The sequence below is a fragment of the Schistocerca serialis genome, chromosome 3 (assembly GCF_023864345.2).
Source record: "Schistocerca serialis cubense isolate TAMUIC-IGC-003099 chromosome 3, iqSchSeri2.2, whole genome shotgun sequence".
In the NCBI taxonomy this organism is placed as follows: domain Eukaryota; kingdom Metazoa; phylum Arthropoda; class Insecta; order Orthoptera; family Acrididae; genus Schistocerca; species Schistocerca serialis.
In genome coordinates, this window is record NC_064640.1 from 272,540,490 (window position 1) to 272,552,136 (window position 11,647).

Consider the following 11,647-nt stretch of genomic DNA (forward strand, 5'->3'; position numbering starts at 1 on the left):
ACCTTGGGTCAGAAATGAACATAACAAATAAACCAGTGTCATTTATGTTACAGCGACGGAATTCAAGAGTCAAAACTTCCAAAACGGAACGCAAGAGGAATAACATGCGGTATATGTGTAGAACAAATAGGAAGTACGTACGCCTGGAGGTCCCTTCGCTACACGTTGCAAACTGACATTACACCATGACACATACACAAATTTGAAGACAGCGAGCGGAAACGTCGATGACCGAACGGCAAGTTTGTGATTTTTCTAAAAAAAAAATACAGTAGAAAATTGGAACTGAGTCGTTGCCAACGGCCTTGCCGCAGTGGTAACACCGGTTCCCGTCAGATCACCGAAGTTAAGCGCTGTTGGGCTGGGCTAGCACTTGGATGGGTGACCATCCGGTCTGCCGAGCGCTGTTGGCAAGTGGGGTGCACTCAGCCCTTCTGAGGCAAACTGAGGAGCTACTTGACTGAGAAGTAGAGCGGCTCCGGTCTCGTAAACTGACATGAGCCGGGAGAGCGGGGTGCTGACCACATGCCTCTCCATATCCGCATCCAGTGACGCCTATGAGCTGAGGATGACACGGGGGCCGGTCAGTACCGTTGGGTCTTCATGGCCTGTTCGGGAGGAGTTTAGTTTAGTTTCTTCCTCTGTCGTTGTCCAGCACCATGACCACACAACCACGACACGATGGTCATTCACGGTGCTCGATATTGCACATATTAAATTTTGTGCCGTTCACTGTTTCCATTTTTCTTCTTTTTTCCACAGTTTACTACACCTTCTCCCTGTTTTCGTGCTATATCTGTGTTCAGTTTTTGACGGGCTATCCAATGGACCAACTTATCCTTAAATCTGAGGGGTTGCGATTGGGCGTTTCCCTTGTTAGAAAACTTTTATCTCACCTGACTGGCCGCGGAAGCATAAGCAGTTATACAAACTGTTAATTGTTTCAAAATTAATTGTCATAACTGTTAATACATTTATACCAATGTGGGAGAAGACGATCAGTGCCTTGATGGAAAAATTTTTGCGACTGTCTGCGGAACCACGATTGTATCCAAGGGTAACCGAAGCAAATCGACGGTCACGAATGTCTTTCTTCAGGGCTCCAAAGATATGAAAATTTCATGAGGAGAGATCAGGATTGTGTGGACGATGAGTGAGTGATACTTAGCAAATATGAAGCGCGTCATGGGGTCCAAACGCCCAGAAATGTTGACTGCGGCATTAGTCTGTTGTAGGATGATGCCTGTCCACATGTCGCCAATGTTGTTTCCTCTACGCTGCAGAAGTTTCAGTGGGAAGCCCTTACACATCCTCCACATAGTCTCAATGTCTCCCCTTGTGATTTCCATATTTTTGGAGCCCTCAATAGAGATATTCGTGGCCGCCGATTTGCATCGGACGAAGTGTTGCAGGGTACAATCAAGGTTCGGAAGGCAACGGCAAACATTTTTGCATGAAGGGATTAACCGTTTTGTCTCACAGTGGGATAAGTATATCAACAGTTATGGTGATTACTTTTGAAATAATAAACAATTTATTTACTTTTTCCGTTTGTCTCGTTTTCATCTGGCTGTCACTTATAGGTCACAGCTAAGTTCACAATATATGACGACTCTATCGGAGCGTGTGAGGGATCTGCACAGATGCAAACGTGGTCGGTGTCTAAGGATACCGGACGCCCGGCGCGAGGACGCTAGGCGCTTGCTGAAGGCAGACCTGTTGGAGGCCTTTGCCATCACTTAGAGCTGAGAAACTAGCTACCTCTCCTTGTCTCACGGTCTCACCTTTAAAGACAGTAACGAGTTTTAGAAACACACACACACACACACACACACACACACACACACACACACACACAAGTACACGGACATAAAAATCCGCTACAACAATAATTGAGATATTGAGTCCACCAACCTGAGCACTGTGGCCACGCCTGCGTTGGGCGTAGAGGCCTGTTTCCATCAAACGGAATGTTAGCTTTCTGCTCTCTAAGCAGGTGCTTGTTGTCCGAAACGGTCCTAAAAGAAAAACAAAATGTATTATTTTTCTGTCAACACATGTAATGTAAATTAGCACGTCAACACACAGCTTTCATGCACGTGAACCAACATAACAAAACAATGATATACTACAAACGAAAGAATTTATTCGCTAAGGAATCTACTTTACGCGGGATAATGAAGGTGCGTTTAGGGCCAAGTGTGTCATATCCACATTAGAATTTATTTACTGCTACTTTTCAGCTTGAGATATAAATAAATCACATGTTTATTAACAAAGCAAACAGTTCTGTTTAACTTGTAAAATTATGTAGGATGATGTTAAAAATTGCAGTTGTATTGAAATTAACGAAAACAAAAGGGTGTGTATGTAGAAAGTAATTTGAGTTACATTGAGATGGACCTACGCTCTGGAAAAAAACGTATCTTGTAGGGTATACGTGCGCATAAAGTAAAACACTAAAAATGAGTATCACAGAGGCAAGGCATGAGAAACCGGAAACTGTGATGAGTATGAATGCCGAGTGTCAGAAACCGAAAGATGTTACGCTGTAGTAAGTAAATACCGGACTCACTTTAGGAAGGACAGGTACTCAAATTCGTCTCCATTCATATAACTTAAGGTTTTCCGCGGTTTTCCTAAATTGCTTAATGCGAATGCCGGGATGGGTCCTTTGTGCTCCGTATTTAATATCTCGTAAACCTTAACGTATCTTTCATTTGAGTGGCAGTATAGGAGAAGTGTGCCTTCTCATGGGAAACGAGATAAGTAGAAGGACGATCAACAACATACAATATAGTTTGAATCTAATGAAAGATTTGTTTACTTGCAATTTTAATTTTTTCGCTTTCATTTTTTGTCTTCGTCCTCATAAACACGCTCTGGTCAGAAGTATCGGAATTGACCACTACATGGCACGAGATGCGGACCCATCACTGTAAAAAGACTGGGATTATTCCCAGTAAGAGGGAACTTAATACCAAGAGAAATCAACAAGCTTCTCTCTACACGCAGTCGAATCTTTACTGGTGATGACTTTAACACAAAGCCCTCTGAGTGGAATTCGACTTTAGTGGTCGTCACCAAATGTGAGCAACGGAAGCGCACGACGAGGTAGCAGTTGGGCCCTACGACCCGACTATCTACCCTCCCCGTGGTCGCCCCGATGTCTTAGACACAGCCATCTTAAAGGGGGCGGGACATCAGACGCATGCATCGACCAGATGTGCACTCTCGTCTGATCACGTTCCAGTAATTTTTGATCTAGACCTGGACCGACATACCAAAGCGAACGACCGCCAACAACTATGGAATGTGGACTGGGATCACTTTCAAGGGCGTGTAGCAGACACCCTTGCTGTTATCCCAAATCCCGATGAAGCCGGAGTGGATGACAAGCTGACAGTGTTCACACACCTCACATTGCAAGCTGTTGACGCAGCCATTCCGGGGCATCCGCATAAACCGAGAGATTTCTCCAGAGAATTTCCACCAAACATCCTCAAAATCATTACGAAAAAAAACCGATTATTTAGAGAATGGCAGCTGACACGAAAACCTGCGACGAAACGACGTCTAAATCGCCTTCGCGCGAAATAAAAGTCGTTGTCGATCAACACAGAAATCGGGACTCGGGGGAAAAAATTGCCAGCCTCAGACTGGACGAAAACAGTGCGTGGTTCGTGAGAGAACAGTTTCTACTGACGAAACACGGCATTCCACCGCTGCAAGTCGGGCGTGAAATTGTCTGCGAGCCGGATACCAAGGCAAATTCCTTGGTGGATGCGTTCGCGAAGAATTTCACGCCTATGGACGCCGTAGTTGACAAGCACGTTACACTAGTGGAGGAGAGATTACCTGTGTTTATGGGCAATCGGGATGAGGATGACTTCATTGATGAAATCGTAGAGGAGGAAGTACAAAACCAGCTCTCCCACCTTAATCAACGTAAGGAAGGCGGTGTTGACCAACTAGAAAAGATTATCATAAACAAATGCCGCCAGGAGCAGTCCGGATTCTGACTGCGATATGTAACAGCATTCTACGGACCGGCAGATTCCTCTCCGTGTGGAAACTCGTGGAGGTAGTTGCAATTTCCAAGGATCTGAGACTTGCACATCACTGTCGGCCTATAAGCGTTCTGCTGACACTTTCAAACATTTTTCGTTGGTTCACGGGCATCGCGTCGGATAATGTTGTGGAATCTGTACGATATTATCCGACGCCCGCGAACCAATGATGCAGTTACTACGTTGGGAAAGTCTTAAATAGCACACTCAAAAATATTTGAAAGGTTACAGCCTAACGACCGCACAGGCATGTCAGGGAGGAGCGCCTCTTACCAGATGAGAGGAGCGTTCCGATTTCGGAGGATGTCAGCAGTAACTCCTTAGGTTAGCTGAGCAGGCAATGGGAGTGCTGGACCATCGAGAGCACCTTGGTGCGGTAATCCTAGACGTGTCCAAGGCATTTGACGGCGTGTGACATGACGGCCTCCTATTCAAACTTTTCGCATTGGGAGTACCGGTGTCCACGCCAGCCTTACGTAATTGGCCACGTAGCTTAAGCGCGCAAATTATGAGAAGTCGTATGCAAGAACCATGTGACAACTTAGTATCTTGGGCTACCAAGTGGAGGCTCAATACGAATGCGGCCAAGAGTCAAGCTCTGGTTATTACTAGAAGAAGTCTTCCAGAAGATTTAGTCCTGCCTCGTATCGTGGGAGGCCACGTCCCATCGTCACGAACCGGGAACTACCTCAGCGTCACCCTAGACAGACATATGACCTGGGGACCTCACGTCCGCGAGGTGAGAGGTAAAGCATTGGGTCGTCCACAAACGCTTCACCCACTTCTAAATCCAGTTTCAACGCTCCCGGACACTGTGGAGTCACATTATACCTGGCGCTCATTCGGCCAATGATAGAGTATGGGCCAGTTCTCTGGTGCAAGGCTGCCCATGTCTATATGGAACGACTGCAGAAAGCGCAGAACAGAGAAATGCGTCTTGCTGTGCACTTGCCCAAGTGCTACCCCACAAACGAGCTTCAATAGCAGGCAAGCGTCACCCTGCTGAGAAAATGCATCAACAGACAGACCGCTCGCCAAATCTATGAATTGGCGAAGCGGTCGGAGAATCTGCTCATCGGCAGTCTGGGTGTCCAACTACATTGGCGTCCGATCACACGGTGGCCAGGCCTACTACGTGAGTAGAAGTACCTAGTAACCGCAGTTAACAGAAACATGGATGACAACAAGAACTGACGTACTAAAACGAGGAGAAAAACAAATGAACAAGCAGGAATTAAGTAAGCAAGGCACTGCGAGTGTCAATACCACAAACAAACGAGGTCAAGCGATCTCCAAAAGTCAAGTGGTTTGTTGTCAGCAGAGGAACGGTAACAGCAGAATGGGTAGATCAGGAGAGCTCGGTGACTTCGAGCATGGACTTTTCAGTGTATATCAGGATGTCACCTGATTAACAAATTCATCAGGCACATTTCAATTGTTCTAAAGCTAGCCAAATCGACTGTTAACGATGTTATTGTGCAGTGGAAACGCTGAGGATCAATCAAAGCTAAATCAAGACTGGGTAGATCTCCTGTAGTGGTGGACAGGGAACGTCGAGCATTGCGGAGAGTGGTTGTAAAAACTCCTCCAGCACAGGCCATGAAGGCCCAAAGGTACCGACTAGCCGCCGTGTCATCCGCAGCCCACAGGCGTCACTGGATGCGGATGTGGAGGGGCATGTGATCAGCACACCGCACTCCCGGCCGTATGTCAGTTTACGAGACCGGAGCCGCTACTTCTCAATCAAGTAGCTCCTCAGTTTGCCTCACAAGGACTGAGTGCACCCCGCTTGCCAACAGCGCTCGGCAGACCGGATGGTCACCCATCCAAGTGCTAGCCCAGCCCGACAGTCCTTAATTTCGGTGATCTGACGGGAACCGGTGTTACCACTGCGGCAAGACCGTTGGCAGTGGTTGTAAAAGATCGTATGAAATTAACGGAGGGAACACTTGTGAGTTACGAATGTCAGTCCAGCTAGAACAATGACTGTACATAGGGAGTTAAAAAAAATGGGGTACTATGGTAGAGCAGCCCCTCATCAGTCACATATTCCTGTAGTCAATGCTAAGCGACGCTTCACGCAGTGGGCAGAGAGACGCCACTGGGCAGTGAGTGACCTGGAAACAAGTGATTTGGAGTGAGAATCACACGATACCCTGTGGAAATCCTATGGAAGGCTTTAGTTTTGGGTAACGCCTGGAGAACGTTACCTGCCATCATGTGTAACTCCAACAGTGGAGTACGAAGGAGGTGGGATTACGGAATGGGATTGTTTTCCGTGGCTGGGGTGTGGTACCGTCATGGACAAATTTTACAGCACTGTGTACCGCTGATAGTAGAGGAATAGTTCGAAGACGGTTACTTAGTGTCGGAATGACAATGCATCTTTCAGAAAGTAGGATCTGTGAAGCAATGATTTGTGGACAATAACATTCCTGAAGTAGACTAGCCTGTCCAGAGTCCCGACATGAACCCAGTAGAACATCTTTGGGATGAGTTAGAAAGATTTCGCTTTGTATCTCAGCGCCCAAGCTCATTTCCCTCTCTGGTTTCGGCTCTCATAGAAGAACGGGCTCTTCCACAGACATGCAGACACATTATTGAAAGTGTCCCCAGCAGAGTTCAAGCAGTCATAAAGACAAAGCGTGGACACACCCCATCTTAATGTCCGTATACTTTTAATCAGATAGTCTATTAACAACATGCGATAAGCTAACACCGGCAATGCGGAGAGGCACCCGTCGTATACTTTTATGAGGCATTCGTTGGTGAACGGCTTAATTGATAAAGGAAATTACAGGGTTACACAGTTTAATTTAGCTGACTTGGCAAGAACACTTTCTTTCGCTTAGCTATATTTTTACTTGTATGTTTTTACTTGAAGAGATCTCGCATTACCGAGAAAGTCTAAAACCTATCAGAAATACAATGTACAGCTACTTATCTAACGTGACAGGCGTTCATACAGTGGACTATCGGAAGTAATCTTGATAGCTCCATCGAATCGCCGAGGTACTTCACTGTGAAACATCGGTGGCATTCGGCACGAGGAGGACTGTTCATGACAGTCCAAACGCGTTATAGCCTGTGTAGACATGTACAATACAACAGCGAAGGATGGCGTCGGTGATATTCGGCGGCGAGGTCGCTCCAGTCTCTTGTAAGGGTGGCCAGTGACGTTGGCACAAGTGTTGCCTCATACTTTGTCATCGACATATATTTCGTCTATTTATTTTTTCTGGTTCCTCGGTATCATTTGAGCCGAAGCTACCTGGAAATAGAACGAGTCACTGTATATGCAATTCACACAAAACTGGTAAAAAATACGTGTTAAAACAAGAGCTTCAAGTAGAAGTTTACGGCTAAGAGTCTGAGAGCATGCGTTCTGAGAAGTGTCATTCGACATATTACTTGCTCCCACATATGCCTCGCGAAATGACCACGACTTGAAAAACTGTAGGCATTAGAGCTCATATAGAGTCTTAATCGTCCGGTGTCCTTCCCAAACACCATTCGCGAAGGGAACAGGAAAGGGGAGACTAACAGTGATACCACAAGTACTCCATACCACACTCAGTAACATGGCTTTTGGAGTGTTGATATACATTTACATATACATCTGCATCTATACTCTGCAACCCATTCTGCGGTGTGTGGCTGAGGGTACTTTGTGTACCACTGTCACTTTTCCACTTTCCTGTTCCAGTCGCGAATGGTTCGCGGGAAGAATGATTGCCGGTAACCCTCCGAGTGGGCTCGAACCTCTCTAATTTCATCCTCATGGTCTTTCCGCGACATATATGTAGGAGGAAGCAATATGTCTGTAGTTTATCTAGGAACGTACACTCTCGGAACTTTAACAGTAGACCACATGGTGATGCAGATAGCCATCTTGCAGCATCTGCCACTGTAGATGGTTGGGCATCTCCGTGACGCTTTCGTGCACACTAGATGAACCTGTAACGAAAAGCGCTGCTCTTTTTTGGACCTTTTCTATTTCTTCTATCAATCCTTTCTGGTACGGATCCCATACAGCCGAGCAGTATCCAAGTACTGGTCGAACGAGGGTCTTTTAAACTACCTCTTTTGTTGACCGATCATATTTCGTGAGGATTCTCCGAATGAATCTGTCTGGCATATGTCTTTCCTGCGATTAGTTTTATGTGGTCGTTCCAGTTTAAATCACTCCGTACACATACTCATAGATACTGCATGAAATTAACTGTTTCCAGTGATTGTTCTGCAATTGTGTGATAGTATAACAAAAGGGCTTCCTGTCTACGTATATGCAGTAAGTTACGCTGAAGGTCAGTTGCCTCTCCAGTCAAGCATCGGCCCTCTGAAGCCCTTCCTGCATTTCGTACAATTTTCTAGCGTCGCGACTTCTCTGTGCACATCAGAATCATCCGCAAAAGCCTCATGGAACTTCCAGCGTTGTCTATGTCATTTATATACAGTGCATCCGAGGAGCGATGGTCAATATTCAGGGGTATGGCAGGAATGATCATTCGAAGTTGTTCATCTTCGATACTGTGAAACAAACCTCTTTTTACTGCAAGCGCTTTGCTTTCCATATTTTGAAAGGAGGAAGTATGGACCAAAAAAGCAAAAATTTTCTAGTAAACAAGGGCTCTAAAGTGCATACCTCAAGTCTTAAGAGACATGGGCACTTCTTCAATGGAAAAAAATTGTCACAGTAGCGTAGATGAAAAAGGGGTCGTAGCTCTTAAGGCAGGGATGACGAAGATTTCGGCTTGCGGACGATGCCCGGACCCGAATGCCAAATCGCTCAGCCTCGCTTCACATTTCCCCCACCACCAAGCGACGCTGCGCTGTCTGAGCGCAAGGAGGGGGAACAGGGGAAAACAGCGAACGCGCCTCATTTAAACGGTAGTGTAGTCGTGCAGCATGTGACTTGGTTTTCTGTTTCACATTTCTCAACAACACAGATCACAAACAAAACACGTTTTTTGTATTAATTAATTATTTTTGGCGTGCTGAAAATATAATTTTTATCTGGTACAAACCGTCGGCATGCGAACAGACGCAGAAAATTTCACAGAGAGTTGCACTCAAACAGCCACGTAATCGTGACTTATTTAGTTTCATAATCGATGAAGGTCTTTCACACAAATATGTGGATCGAAATATTGTCGCACTTTCGCAACTTCATCATGCAGACATGGGAAATCTACCTGAGAAAAGCAAGGTAGACGTTCTGGACAGTTTTAATGTATAAAGATTTGTAATTAAAACTGGAATTACCCTGCAGGTCAGTCAGTTACATCTGCACATGCACAGGGGCGCTTTCACTGAAATGGCAAAAGGTCTCTAAAACAACTCGAAAATAGATGTAAGACTGACAGTGTGATCAAAACCTTCATAAAACTATCGTTGTAATTCTTACAACGTCACAATGAATTCTTCAAACCTAGTATTTTCCTTAAAGCCAGTGAGCTTGGAAGACTGGATTGCCTTTGTCAGAACAGGTCCCTTCTACAACAAGATTTTCTTTTTAATATGTCCCCATCACAATAGAAATAAGTTAACTTGCCGTGTCTTACTGTGGACAAAGTACAGTAAAGTCCACTTAAAATACGAAGTCTGCAATCTATTTCGGATGTTCTAATTTTCGTTCCTGCACTCATTTTTCCTTTATAAATTCAACAATAGCGAGATTTAAATCGACAAATTGTTCCAGGCATGCCTCTTGACTTAACCAACGCACTTTGCTGTAATAAAGAAGTCTCTACACTCTTCGCTCATTTCCATTAAAAACTGTTGCAACTGAAAATAGAATAATGGGGGCGACTTCAGAAATTTTACTATTTGTACCACCAGTTTCTTCAAGTGCTCCATGCCTGCAAATTTAGCACCAAGTGTTTCTTGACATACAGAACAATGAATCCCGTCTGTCAATCGTTGTGATTTTTTGCTCTTTCGTTGTCATCTAAAAATTTAAATTTTTTCTGCATGGTACTGTAATGCAGTTTCGTAGCAAATAAGTAGTACCCGTCGCTTATGTGAATTTAGAATTATCATCCCTCTCATCTGTCATTCCTATTCACTTTAAAGGATTGTGATGACAGATCGCTAGACTGCCTATTTTTGTGCAAACAGCCACTGGACTTATGAACGTCCTTCATACCACTAACAACAGCGCTGACACCACCGTTCTGCCGAACTCAGAGAGATGTGCCGACCGCAAAATGCCGCACCTCATTGCTAAACGAAATGTCGCGCAGTACGGGAACTTCCCAGAAAGACCGAGCAAAGCTGAGTGACAGTTCGGGCCTTGGCCCGCACACGGACCGCATATGCTGCACACGTGAAATTTGGCACACCGTGGCCGGCCATGTCTTAAATTATATACTTAACTTACGTTTACTGGATTTTTTGTTTTTGTTTTGGTTCATACTAACACGTCTCAAAATACGGAAAGGCAAGAGCTTGCAATAGAAGAGATTTGTTTCACACTGTCGAAGATGAATTGGTGTTCACACCTTTTAAGGTATGCGTTTTAGACCCCATGTTCACTAGACTTTTTTTCTTCTAATGATAGTTTGTATCATATCCCTGAATATTGACCATTCCTCCTGGGACACCCTGTATATTGTGAAAATAATGCACCTGTAACAGTCCCTTGGGGGTTTTACGTCTGAAGATTTCTCACCATTGAAAATGTAAATGTAGATGAAGAAATTTGCAGTAGTGAACGAATGCAAGTAACAGTTACATAGAATAAGAGGAGGGTGCCACAAGGGAGACTTTCAACTTCAACTGAATCTTGGATTTACCATTCACATTTAACCATTCTACTGGAACCATACTGGAAATGGTAAGTGTAGAGTAGTGCGCACCTTTCCTTGTGTTTCTCTGCCTTTTGTTCGGTAAGTGAATATGCACTTTCTTCTGAATAAATTCAGTTTATTAACCACATAACCTGGAATGGAATATATTTACAGGGATGACAAAAGCAGAAGTCCGAGACACTTACGGTCGCAGGTTCGAATCCTGCCTCGGGCATGGATGTGATATCCTTAGGTTAGTTAGATTTAAGTAGTTCTAAGTTCTACGAGTAGTGGACTGATGACCTCCGATGTTAAGTATGTAAGTAGGCTGTTTAGGTTTTTATGTGGGTAACGTCAGGTAGCGCTCTGTATGAAAATCACTGGCTGTGCTGTGTGCAGTCTGTGGCTGGTTGGCATTGTTGGAATATTCACCATTGTACTTTTGGGCAGTTGGAGGTGAACCGCCAGCAATGGTGGATGTGGGGAGAGAGATGGCGGAGTTTTGAGAGCGGATGATCTGGACGTGTGTCCATCAGAGACAGTAAATCTGTAAGACTGGATGTCATATACAGGGTGTTACAAAAAGGTACGGCCAAACCTTCAGGAAATATTCCTCACACACAAATAAAGAAAAGATGTTATGTGGACATGTGTCCGGAAACGCTTAATTTCCATGTTAGAGCTCATTTTAGTTTCGTCAGTATGTACTGTACTTCCTCGATTCACCGCCAGTTGGCCCAATTGAAGAAAGGTAATGTTGACTTCGGTGCTCGTGTTGACATGCGA

General features: G+C 44.8%; 2 pseudogenes; one reads left to right on the top strand and one right to left on the bottom strand.

Annotated features, from left to right (window-relative positions):
• The first annotated feature begins 295 nt into the window (after positions 1-295).
• On the top strand, positions 296-413 carry LOC126471805 (5S ribosomal RNA; annotated as a pseudogene).
• A 5,447-nt stretch (positions 414-5,860) lies between these two features.
• LOC126472093 (5S ribosomal RNA) lies at positions 5,861-5,978 on the bottom strand (annotated as a pseudogene).
• Between the last annotated feature and the right edge of the window lie 5,669 nt (positions 5,979-11,647).